An 11,880-nucleotide genomic window follows, 5' to 3' on the forward strand; every position below is an offset into this window, starting at 1 on the left:
CACCTACAGATACATACACCCTTTAAAGGTGTTATTCTATCTTCTTGCAAATTTCTGCAGCAGTTTTGTAAGTCCTATTCAATGAGTCTGTTTATTTTTGTTGCCATGACTATGTGAAGTGCTGAATAGATTCAGAAGTTTTATCTTTCATGGTCATTTCATTGGAGGAACACTGAGAAGTTACATGATGCCATGTCCAATGAATAGGTGGGTGAGGACACACTATAGTGCTTTTGTTAGACAGAAATCACTATAAATACTTTGAATACACTCAAGTTATCAAGGCTGCCACAAACTACCATAGAAGATCACTTTTACAGATACCTCAGAATGGGGCAAGAATAATGGCAAAGTGTTTTCAAACTTAGGAAAAGTATGTTGAGCAAAATTAATGATGTTTTTAAAATTTTTACTTTTAATAAAGTATTAAAAATTACATGTTTAATGTGTTTTATGATAATATGTTTTAGGTCCACATATTTTCACAATGAAAATAGAAAGTTATATTATGTATAAATATATACAATGTGCATTATGTAAAGTATGTATCTCAGTTATTAAACTCTGTGTTTTCTATAATAATATTGTTAGCAAGAAAGAAATCTGTGTTTTTGTACATGAGATTTACTATTTTGCATAGAAGAGTTACTGCTATATCCTCCTATGTCCTCAATATTTTATATCTCACTGAAAATATTTCAGTGTTTATCACAATAACTTTACATCTACTATATGTGAACTGCATAAACAAAAGAATACTTGTGATTATATTGGATGCTTTGAATTATATTCATAAATGTTAGACGATGAACATCTTTAATGAAACTTTAAATAAACTCACTCTGCTAATATATTCCAGAATACAGAAAATTTCACATAAGCAATTTGAGCAGTGCAAATGTCTCTATTTTAATGAAATAAAATGTGTTTTATTATCATTATAATTTATACATTTATATGGTACATTGTGATAATTCAATGTGTGCCCCCAGCCCAATTTCTTTTTAACCAGAATCATGGAAAAACCTAAGTTTGTGAATCAAGACACCATTATGTACATCATCCATTACACTTCACAAAAAAACTCACATAAATATTTTAATTCAAAATTTCAATACATCATGAGATTAATACAAGTTACTTTTGGCTCCTACAATTACAATAGGGACTCAAAGTTATCGCCATTAGCTTCCAAACATTTATTACTGCAGCGATCTGCTATTTGGGTAACCTTGATCATTGAGATTGCTGTACATGCATTTTCAGTTTCTTCTCTATGCACCAGGAGTACAGTGCGTTTTCTGCAATATGCAACATCCTGTAGGGTCTCCCCTTATGAGGGTAATACAATCTGTTGAAAAAATATCATACTGTTTTATTTTTCCTGAAGTAGTGTGCATATATTTTTTTGGCCAACTCTCTCTCTCTCTCTCTCTCTCTCTCTCTCTCTCTCTCTCTCTCTCTCTCTCTCTCTCTCCTCTCTCTCATATTTGTGCCATTCTTGTGACTACTACCATTAGTATATCTATCCTTACTCTCTTACTTATAACCCCTTAGAATTTATGCAAATTTCTATAATAATTGCTTTTGCTTGTGACTCACTGAAACCTTGTGAAACACTAGCTTAGCCCATTAAATTTAATTAACATGAGAGACAATTGAGACATAAAGACAGACAGACAGACAGACAGACACACACACACACACACACACACACACACACACACACACACACACTTCTAATTAGCAAACTTCTGAAGGTGATTTTGAGCGATAACATTAGAACCTGAAGCCCAACCCTCTCTGCTTCACCAATTTCTGATCATTGTAGGTTTGTATCCTTCAGAAGACTTGTGTCAAGTGGTGATATTTAGGTGCATTTATCAGAAGTAAGAAACATGAATTTGGAAATGAACGTAGGACATGGAGGGCATGGAGAATGGTACCAAAAAAGAGTTTGAGCTTGATAAATGGAGTTTTTTTCTTTTTGGTCCATTGTTCTGTTTCACGGCTCTGTATCACTTAGTGGAGACCTCTTCTTCTTTTGCAGAATCACCATGACAAGTAGTCACCTTTCTGTTGCTGGGACCAAATACCTGACACCTACAATATAAAAGGACACAGATTTACTTTGGTCAAATTTTTCAGAGATTTCCATCCGTAGTCACCAGGATCCAAGGCAAAAACCTAATGGCAAAAGGAAATATCAAAGTAAAACCCCTTAATTCATGGGAGCTAGTACAATACGGGGAAACACCCAGAAAGGAAAAGACAGTTACAGTTAGCAATTTCACTTCACCAAAAAGTTTGGGAATAGACCCAGGAGCATGTTTTACTACTTGCTTAATCATCTCTGAAACCAATCTAATTGATCATCAAAACCACCCATGACAAATATCTATGTAAAGATGAATGTTTACAGAATTGTAAAGAGTATAAAAATGAACATTTAGAGAATAGGCATTTTTTGGAATGTATTTACAATGTATATTTTTATAGCTATGAACACTAAGCTTTAGTGCTTTGCTTTTAACTAAAGCTTTATTTTAGCTAAATCAATGTTTGGAGTCCAACGGACTCATAACACCGAAGATAATATGATTTTATAATGATAGGACTGATTGGATTTCTTCTGTACCTTGATTGGTTCTCTTTTTCATTTGTAATAATCTGCATAAGTACTGGGACCAAATATGCTACCCACCTAATAGTAACAGGACAATAAAAATCACACTTATGGTATTGTAATTTTCCTTCTCCATTGCTGGCAGCCAAATTAAGAGACAGAAAGATCTAATCCAAGCTCATTTACTCTATATTTTGCCTTTGTAATATTCCTCTTGTATAATAAGCTGCAAATGCTTAAAAATCATTCTGTCCTCAAAATGAGGAATCTACCACAGTGTCTCAGTCAGCTTTCCATTATGGTAACCAAATTCATGAGAAAATAATCCAAAAGGCTGAAAGATTTATTTTAGCTCATTATTTCAGAGGGTTTTGAACATGGTCATCTTGTTCTATTGTTTCTGGGTCTGTGTTGATGCCAAATATCATGACAAGAAGCACAAATGGAGCTAATCTACTGGCCTCATGGAAGCCAGAAATCAGAGAGAAAGATAACAAGGGACTGGAACGAAATACAAGACTCAGGGACATGCCCTCATGATTTAAACATGTCCCAGAGGTTCCACCTTTGAACACTGCAGCATCAGGAATCACGCTTTTAACACACAGACTTTTAAGCAACACTTCAGAATCAAACTTTAACCCACAGTGAGAATGACAAAGGGTCACTCAATTGCTTTTTGTAAGAGCAATGTTCATAACGAAAAGAATACTTTGACCCAATTAATAAAACTTACACTCATATTGTTCTCCATTCCCCCACTTTTCTTTCTTTTTCCTTTTCTTCCTCTCTCCTTTATTTCTCTCCTTCCCTTGTGTTTTTATCTATTATCAGAAATCGTAGAATAAAGAAAAGTAGTATTTTAGATTTTAAAAATATAAATCACCTTTGCCCTCAAAAAATAAACAAAACAAGTAACCAATCTGATTTGAATAAAGATCTACATGGATGTGGACATATTTGTAATATTGTAGGATGGAAAAATGTATATGAACAACTACAAAAAATAGTAAGAATATTCAAAAGCATTATCAATGACTGTTTCTATTGTAAAATTGGAGCTGATTCCAGCTCCAACAAATACGTATGCAGAAACATGCTGGTACAAGCCTGCCAGGCAAGGAACATGATAGGGGCCAGAAGAACTTTCCCACATGTTAAAGCATCTGCAGTCCAAGTTCTTTTGGATTCCTGTTCTGTAGTGCATAACTGATAGATCATTGGTCACCTGATGTGTCCCCATGGGGTTCAGAGAAATGGAGACAAATTATAACTTTGATGTCTACCAATAAATTCAGGAAACTACTTTATTTTTAAAATTAAGGAACCAGAAGGATGACTTGATAGCAATATTATCCTAGTAAGTGAGTTTATTAGATTTTCAGAAGTAGTAACTCATCTTTGGGAATTCAGACAATAGTTAGTTTAATACTGGGAAGTTACCTGCCTATTAAGAGATTATGGTAGCATTGGAGAGCTGAAGTGGGTATACTGTGTATGTATGTGAGTATGGGTAAGGACATGACAAAAGTGAGCACCACTGCCGCTGTAATTTGTGTTGAGCAAATGTCAGGAGGCACGTGAAGGTGAATTTTTGCTCCATTTTTTCTATGCTCATATTATATTGTAAGGAAAATATTTTACTTTCTTCCATTTATAAAATCATCCTACTGTTTTTATATATTCTCATGGTCTCATGGATTCTTTCACTGGATAAAATAAATCCTAACATACTACCAGTTATTTATACAGATACAAAAAATGTTTCATTTATATTCAGTTGTACTCAGTTTTTATATTCAGCTTTTAATTTATTCTAGAGTATGTTTTATTATCCTAGGAATGTCAGGGCTACCCAAGTAATTTTGGTGACACAAAGGTTCTCTTATTGTCTTTTTAATATCAGTTGCATCTTAATTAGGTCTCTCCAATATTGAAGCTGTTTATTTGAAACTTTTCACAATTTTCTGAGTCAATATTAATTTTTTATTTTCTTAAGATTTGCAGTTACAAATGTCCATCATTCATGCATTTTGTTAGTCTTTTTATTCCATTCTTTTGCCACTATTTTCCATTTATTTTAATATGCATTTTAAAATGTATCCTGCTATTCTATTTATAAATTCTTAAGTTGTGTGCTAAACACATGTATATTAAAATAAAATTATTTTGTATTATTTTTGCTTTATAAAGTACAATGACTATATATTTCACTATGGGCTATATTAAAAGTAACTTTCTTTTTTTTTTTTTTTTTTTTGTCTTTTTTTTCCTTTTTATCGGTACCGGGGATCGAACTCACGACCGCCTGCTTGCAAGGCAGGTGCTTATGCCGCTGAGCTAAATCCCCAGCCCCCAAAAGTAACTTTCATTTTTTCAATTTTAAGAATTGTCTGATGCAATTGTTCATGCTATTTTTGATATACAACTTATGCTTTTACATTACAATTAATTGTATTGTAACCAGAGAATCTTTTCCAGTTTTTTGCAACATCATGCTATTTTCAGTGACAGTCAATAAAAAGATTTTTTATTTTCTAATTGTTGGATGAAATGTTCTTAAAACAGTCTACGTAAGTGGTCTAGCTTTTGGATTATATTATTTAAATATTTTAATGTCTACAATTTTATTAGCTTAATATATTAAGTAATAAAAAAGTATTTAATGTATCTCAGGAATATTTTTTCTGCATTTTGTACTTACCTCCTGCGAATGCTTTATGTACTTTAAACAGTTTTTATTAATTTCTTACAAATTGGAGGTCCTATATTATCCTTGAAAGTTAAATCTTTTGTCATGCTCTAATCAACTTTCTCTCTGGAATTCTTCTTTAGATTACATTTTGTCACATTTTAGTAATATGAAATACATGCTGCATCTCTTTCCTCTTTTAAATTAGATCTTAATGTGCTATTTTTATTTACTATACAGATGAAAAATGTTTAAACATTTATTTTATTAACATATTGCCATGTTTGGATCCAATAAACTGTGTGGATTTTCTTTTCTGCAAATTTCTCTCTCTCTCTCTCTCTCTCTCTCTCTCTCTCTCTCTCTCTCTCTATCTCTCTTTCTCTCTCTCTCTCTCTCTCTCTCTCTCTCTCTCTCTCTCTGTGCATGTGTGTCTCTGTTTTTCGCTGTGTCTGTCTCTGTCTCTCTCTGTGTCTGTATCTCCTCTCTTAGATCAGATTTTTTATAACCAGAACTACTAATATCTTGGACTAAATACTTTTCTTTGCTAGTGGATATTGAGCCCAGCGGCATTCTACCAGTGAGATGTATTCCGAGCCCTTTTCATTTTTTATTTTGAGGCAGGATTTCATTAAGTTTCCCAGGCTCACCTCAAACATGTGGTCTTCCTGCCTATATCTCTCAAATAGCTGGGATCGCTGATGTATACTACAGCACAAATCTTAAATTATTCTTTATGGTGGGAAACAGTCCTGGGAATTGTAGGTTTTTTGCCAGTGTGGTTAAGTTTTTTCTAAAGGTGACCTTAATCCTACCTCCATGTTGTAACAACTAAGAATGTCTCCAGACTTTGTAAGTGTTCCCTGGAAGGAAAAATTTCCACTCATCAAAAAGTACTTTTTTTAGATATAGAGTCATTGACTTTTTTTTATTCTTCTTACTATTACACCAGTATTCCTGATTGACATCATTAGTGTATCTTTGTATGGACATCATGTGATCTGTCTTCATGATTTTGATAATTTCTCTAAATATTTAATGTGCTTATTGCAATTTATGCATTTTACAGCCATCTTGGAGTGACTATATTTACCCATCATAGCTTTTAAAAAATCTCTTTCTTTTTCACTTTCCATCCCTCTCCTCCTTGGATTGTCCTACCCCTTTTCATACTTGTTGATATAATTTTTCTCAGCTCATATTATGACATAAAGTGTTTATATTAATTGAGGTTATTAGGCTCCTACAAGTGGCAAATATTTATTCTTGCTTCTCCTTTCCCTCCTCCTCATCTCTGGCTCTTTGTCTCTTGGACCTATTGCAAGAGATCCATCCCTGTGTCCCTTTCTAACCACCCTTTATCATTCTCTTCACATGTACTTTACCTCACATGAGAGATATCATACAGTATTTAAGCCTTTGAGGCTGGTTTATTTCATTAAACATTATATTTTCCAGGTGTGACCATTTTCCAGCAAATTCTCAAATTTGCCATTTTTCAGCCAAGTAATATTGCATCATAGATAAATATCACATTTCTAAAAATCCAATCATCTGTTGATGACTATATGGGCTGCTTCCAGGATTTAGTTATTATGAATGGTGCTGCTGTAGACATTGGTATGTTTGTGTTGCCATAGTGTGATGACTTAAGCTTTCTAGGGAAGATACCTAGCAGGGGGATCACTGGGTTGGGTGGAATTTCTAATTTCAGTCTTCTGTGAAATCTCCATACTGATTTCCATAATGGTTGTACTAGTTTATATTTCCCACCTATAATGCAAGATAACACAATCTGCTAACACCTGTTATTATTATTGTTTGATTTCCTAATGATTTCCATTCTTTCCACAGTAAGATATAATCACAGCATTGCTTTAATTTGCATTTCTGTAATGGCCAGAAGTCCTGAACATTTTTTTTCAGACACCAGATGACCATTTGTATTTCTCCCTTTGTGATATGTCGGTTCATTTATCTTGTCGACGTCTTGAATTGGTCTTCATTTTAGGTTAAGATTTTTGAGTTCTTTGTACATAATAGGTATTATTATTCTCCTTCAATTTATACTACAAACCAATAGTGATAAAAATGATATGGTACTGAAACAAAAACAGAAACATACATCAATGGAACAGAATTGAGAATGCAAAAATCTCATCAGACATACTCAATTATTTGATTGTGGATAAAGAGGACAAAAGCATCTGTTGGAGGAAAGATAGTTTACACCACAAATTGTGTTGGGAAAACTGATTTTCTATAGAAGAATGAAACTGGATACCTATCTCTCATCATATACTAAATTAAAGTGAAATGGATCAAGTATATAAACATTAAAACAGAAAGATTAAACCTTCTGAAAGATAAAATAGGTAAAACAGTTGAAGACATAGGTGTAGGAAAGGGTTTTCCTAATGATAACCTCATTCACACAAGAAATAGTTGCAAAGTTCAACAAATAGGATTAGGTCAGACTAAAATGCTTCTGCACAGCAAAGAATCAATCGATAGAATGAAAAAACAGCATACAGAATGGCAAAAAATTTTTCCAATTATTTCCCAGAGTGCTAATATCCAAAACAATGCACTTCTTAAGCTTGAACTTTTAAGGGATTTTGATACACTTATTTCCTTTCAAAACACAACTGCAACTACTAGATGAGTACTATTGTGAATACTCCATCTCATGTTATTTGTTACCATTGTTCTGTATTTTATCCCTGTCTTCTTGGATTAATAAATCAGACAGTGCTAGTATGATACACAATTTGTTAACTTGATTTATCTTGTGTTGTATCCAACATGGGGTCTATGCATACGGAACCTGTAGCTATGGCTAGCATACTCATTGTTTAACAAAAGGAGTACTTTGGGAAAAATGTATCATTAGCTAATTTTGTCACTAGGTGAACATCACAGAGTATGTACACAACTGAGACCACTAAAATAGCACTAGGAAATATAATTTTAAAGTATCACCACAGAATAGGTGGTCTATCACTGACCAAAACAAGTTTACATTTACAAACTTTGCATATAATTCTAACAGTTTTGTAGCATTCTTATTTCAGTAATAATGATGAACCTATAATATCTAACATTGAATTGTTTAATTTACCATTAGCATATTGATTTAAATAAATGACTGCTTATGACTTTTGTAACTAAATTTTAAATTTTATTTAGATGTTCTTCATATATCCTATATAAAAGTTGTTCTGATCAGCTTTTCATCACTGTGACCAAATACCTAATAGAGATAATGTAAAGGAGGAAAAATTATTTTGTCCCATGTATCAGAAGCTTCAGTTCATATTCAGCTGGCTCCATTGCTTTATGCCTGAAGCAAGGCAGACTATCATGGCGGCAAAAAAGTGTGACCAAGAAAAGCTGCTAATCTCATGGTAGGATACAGAGAGAAAGATGAAGAAGAAAGAGGATAAAGACAAGGAGGAGAAAAAAGAGGAGGTGGAGGAGGAGGAGGAGGAGGAAGAACAGGAGGAGGAAGAGAATAAAGAGTGGGAAGAACAGGAAGAAGAGGAGGGGAAGCCATTTTGTGTGCTCTGGCGGTCTCCTCCTCCTGCTTTTACTCCAGTTAGGCCCTCCCACATGCTACATGGTGACACACTGGGGTGCTTCTCCCTTCTCAGTGTAATGTCTCCCATGGAAATGATTTCTGGAAACTTTCTAAATTCCCAAGTGCTGTTCCATCCACTCAAATATACAATTAATATTAAACATCACAAAAGACCTGTATCAGATGTAGGATTAGCAGTGATTTGTTTCCAGTCTATAATTTGTCTTAACTTCTATTAACAAAACAAATTTTTATATTTTGACCAATCTCAGTTTATAGGCTTTTTTCTTTCATGGATCATATGTGTAGTGTCATCTCTAAGAGATCTTTGACTAAATTAAATCATTATCATGCACATTTCCCTTTTAGTTCCCCAAAGGTTTTATGGTTTTACATTTGGATGCAATTCTATTTTTATATGGGTATTTGTTTCATTAATATAAGTTCACTATAAACAATGAATGAGTATATTCATTTTGGGATATTGATAAATTCTAGTAGATGTATTTTAAATGTTTAATCTTTAAATTTTATTTCTATTCATATTTGTGTTGTCTTTTTTTTGATTATTTGAGCCAAATGTAGTGATTTGCTGGGGCTAATTTATATGAGCTTTTTAAGCCAATCGTTAAATATTCAGAAATTTTATGGCTCAGATTTTAAACCATCATTAACTTGAAAATTGTTATGTTGAGAATCATTAGAATTGGCAAATGTTGCCAATCTTATTTGGGATGGAAAGTAAAGCTAGCACTCCACCAACTACATTTAATGCTTCCTTCAGATTTATCATATAGCTACTTAGTTGTGTCTCATGGTATTTAATGTTTTTAATAACCCATTTATTTTCAGTTGTGATTTTTCAATTGGAATTTATAATTGATTTCATGTAAAACATTCCTCATCTCGTTTTCTTTTTTTAAAATTTTATTTAAGTAGAAAAAAAACAGAAAAAAAGGTACAAGTTATACAGAATTTCAGAAAAAATAAACATTAGGAAATCACTAGTTATTAGATTACATATTGTTATTTTAGAAATAGTTGTTCAAGTTACAAAATTAAAGTATATAAAGTGGACTTTCAAACAGTGAGACTGCAAAGAGTTTTGTTCAATGATCCAAAAAAACTCAGTAATATGGTTATCTATCTTATACACTTAAATATATATGCAGTTATATCCTTTAGAGCACTTTCTTTTCCTTTCTTTTGTACAATGACAATTACACACTTTGGGTTTTATTACTCCCACAGTTCTTATTACTTTTTTTTTTTTGAAGAGAGTAAAACCAAGTGTGACATAACAGAACAGAGTCAGTCAAATCAAAAGGATGGACATAATAGATAATGTAAAAACAAAATACTAGTTGATCACCTGTGGTTACCATATTGCCTCTTGCTATCTTAAAAGAATTGCCTATATCATCAGTTATAATAAAATTGAACAAAACATTAAGAATAAAACCAAAACATTGGAGACATTACAAGACTTTAAAAGAAGATAATACTCTACCAGAATGGGTGTCATAATGAATCTTATTGTCTTCACAGTTGTTGCCTATACTTTTGAACTTGGTACTATCAAGCAAAGTAGAATAGAGGAAAATCAGTCAAAAGATGGTGAGGGCAATACAGGGTTTCAAATCAAGTTAATAGGAAATCAAAGTGGGTTACTATAATGTATCCTGCTATTTTTTATTTATTTTTCCCTTAACTAAAAAGACAAAAAATGAAAAGGTAAATAATAAAAAAAAGAGATTGAGATAAAAGAGGGCACAACAACAAAACAGCACACTGTCAAAGCATAACCATTTAAGCAAAATAGTGTTTCACCACAAGACATCCCGACATAAAAGTAGTTACCATAGTGTCTCTTTCCATGAAATCTTTGAGTATAACTTCGTATACTGTAGCACCAAACATATCAAGACAATGTAAAACCATTCAAGAGAATGACAGTATTACAGGGTATTTAGAACCAAATATCAGAAAATGAACAATGGTTTCTGTATAATCTCCTTGTCTATAAAAGTTTTTGCTTATATTATCACATACAATAAAATCCAATAAGATACAACCTGTTAAGACTGATGGAGACAGAAGAATAATAGCTTGATGGGACTTCAAAGCAAGATGATACTAAATCAGCACTAGCTATTATGATGTCTTGTTTTCTCCAAAATTGCTCTTCCTACCATCCAACCTTCTGTGCCTCATTTCTGTTGAGTTCTTTTTCTGTCATTAGTTGTCAGTTTGTCTTCTTCATCTCCCTTTCTGCTCCATTCATTGTGGCCTCTCTGCCACTATTTCTGGAATCTTGGTATTTTCCTTTTTTAAAATATCCTGAAGTATTCTCTGTAGAGTTGAATTGGTGGAAGTAAATTCCCCAAGTTCCTCTTTATCCCGGAAGGACCTTGTTTTTCCATCAATTTCTAGGGTCAGTTGTGCAGGATATGTCAATTTTGGCTGGAGGTTGTTATCTTTCAAAGCTTGAATTATTTCCCCCCATGTTCTTCGTGATTTGATGGTTTGTGCTGAGAAGTCTGCTGTAATTCTGATGGGTGTTCCCTTGTAAGTGATCTGTTTCTTTTCTCTGATGTCTTGTAATATTCTGTTCTTATACTGGATCTGGAGTTTTGATTATTATATGCCTGGGTGTAGCTCTGTTTGGGTTGTAGGTGGCTGGGGTCCTGTATGCCTCATACATCTGAGTATCTTTATCATTTGCTCAATTAGGGAAATTATCCTGGATTATTTCTGTGAATAGCTTTTGTAGTCCATTTGTTTGTGTCCCTACTTCTTCTTTTCGTTCTTAATTCTTAAGTTCTATATCCTCTTATCATCTTCAAGCCTTTGTATTATTGCTGTTTGTATTCTTTTTATTTTTAAGAAGTTTTTCATTTCATGCTCCCACATTACAAATCTGCCCTCCAGTTCAGATAATCTATCCTTACTTTCTTTCTAGCTTTTTTGCCAGCTTTTGAT

This window comes from Cavia porcellus, unplaced genomic scaffold (genome assembly GCF_034190915.1).
Source record: "Cavia porcellus strain 051 isolate PalLab524CR breed Dunkin Hartley unplaced genomic scaffold, mCavPor4.1 scaffold_20, whole genome shotgun sequence".
NCBI classification, from domain to species: Eukaryota; Metazoa; Chordata; class Mammalia; order Rodentia; family Caviidae; genus Cavia; species Cavia porcellus.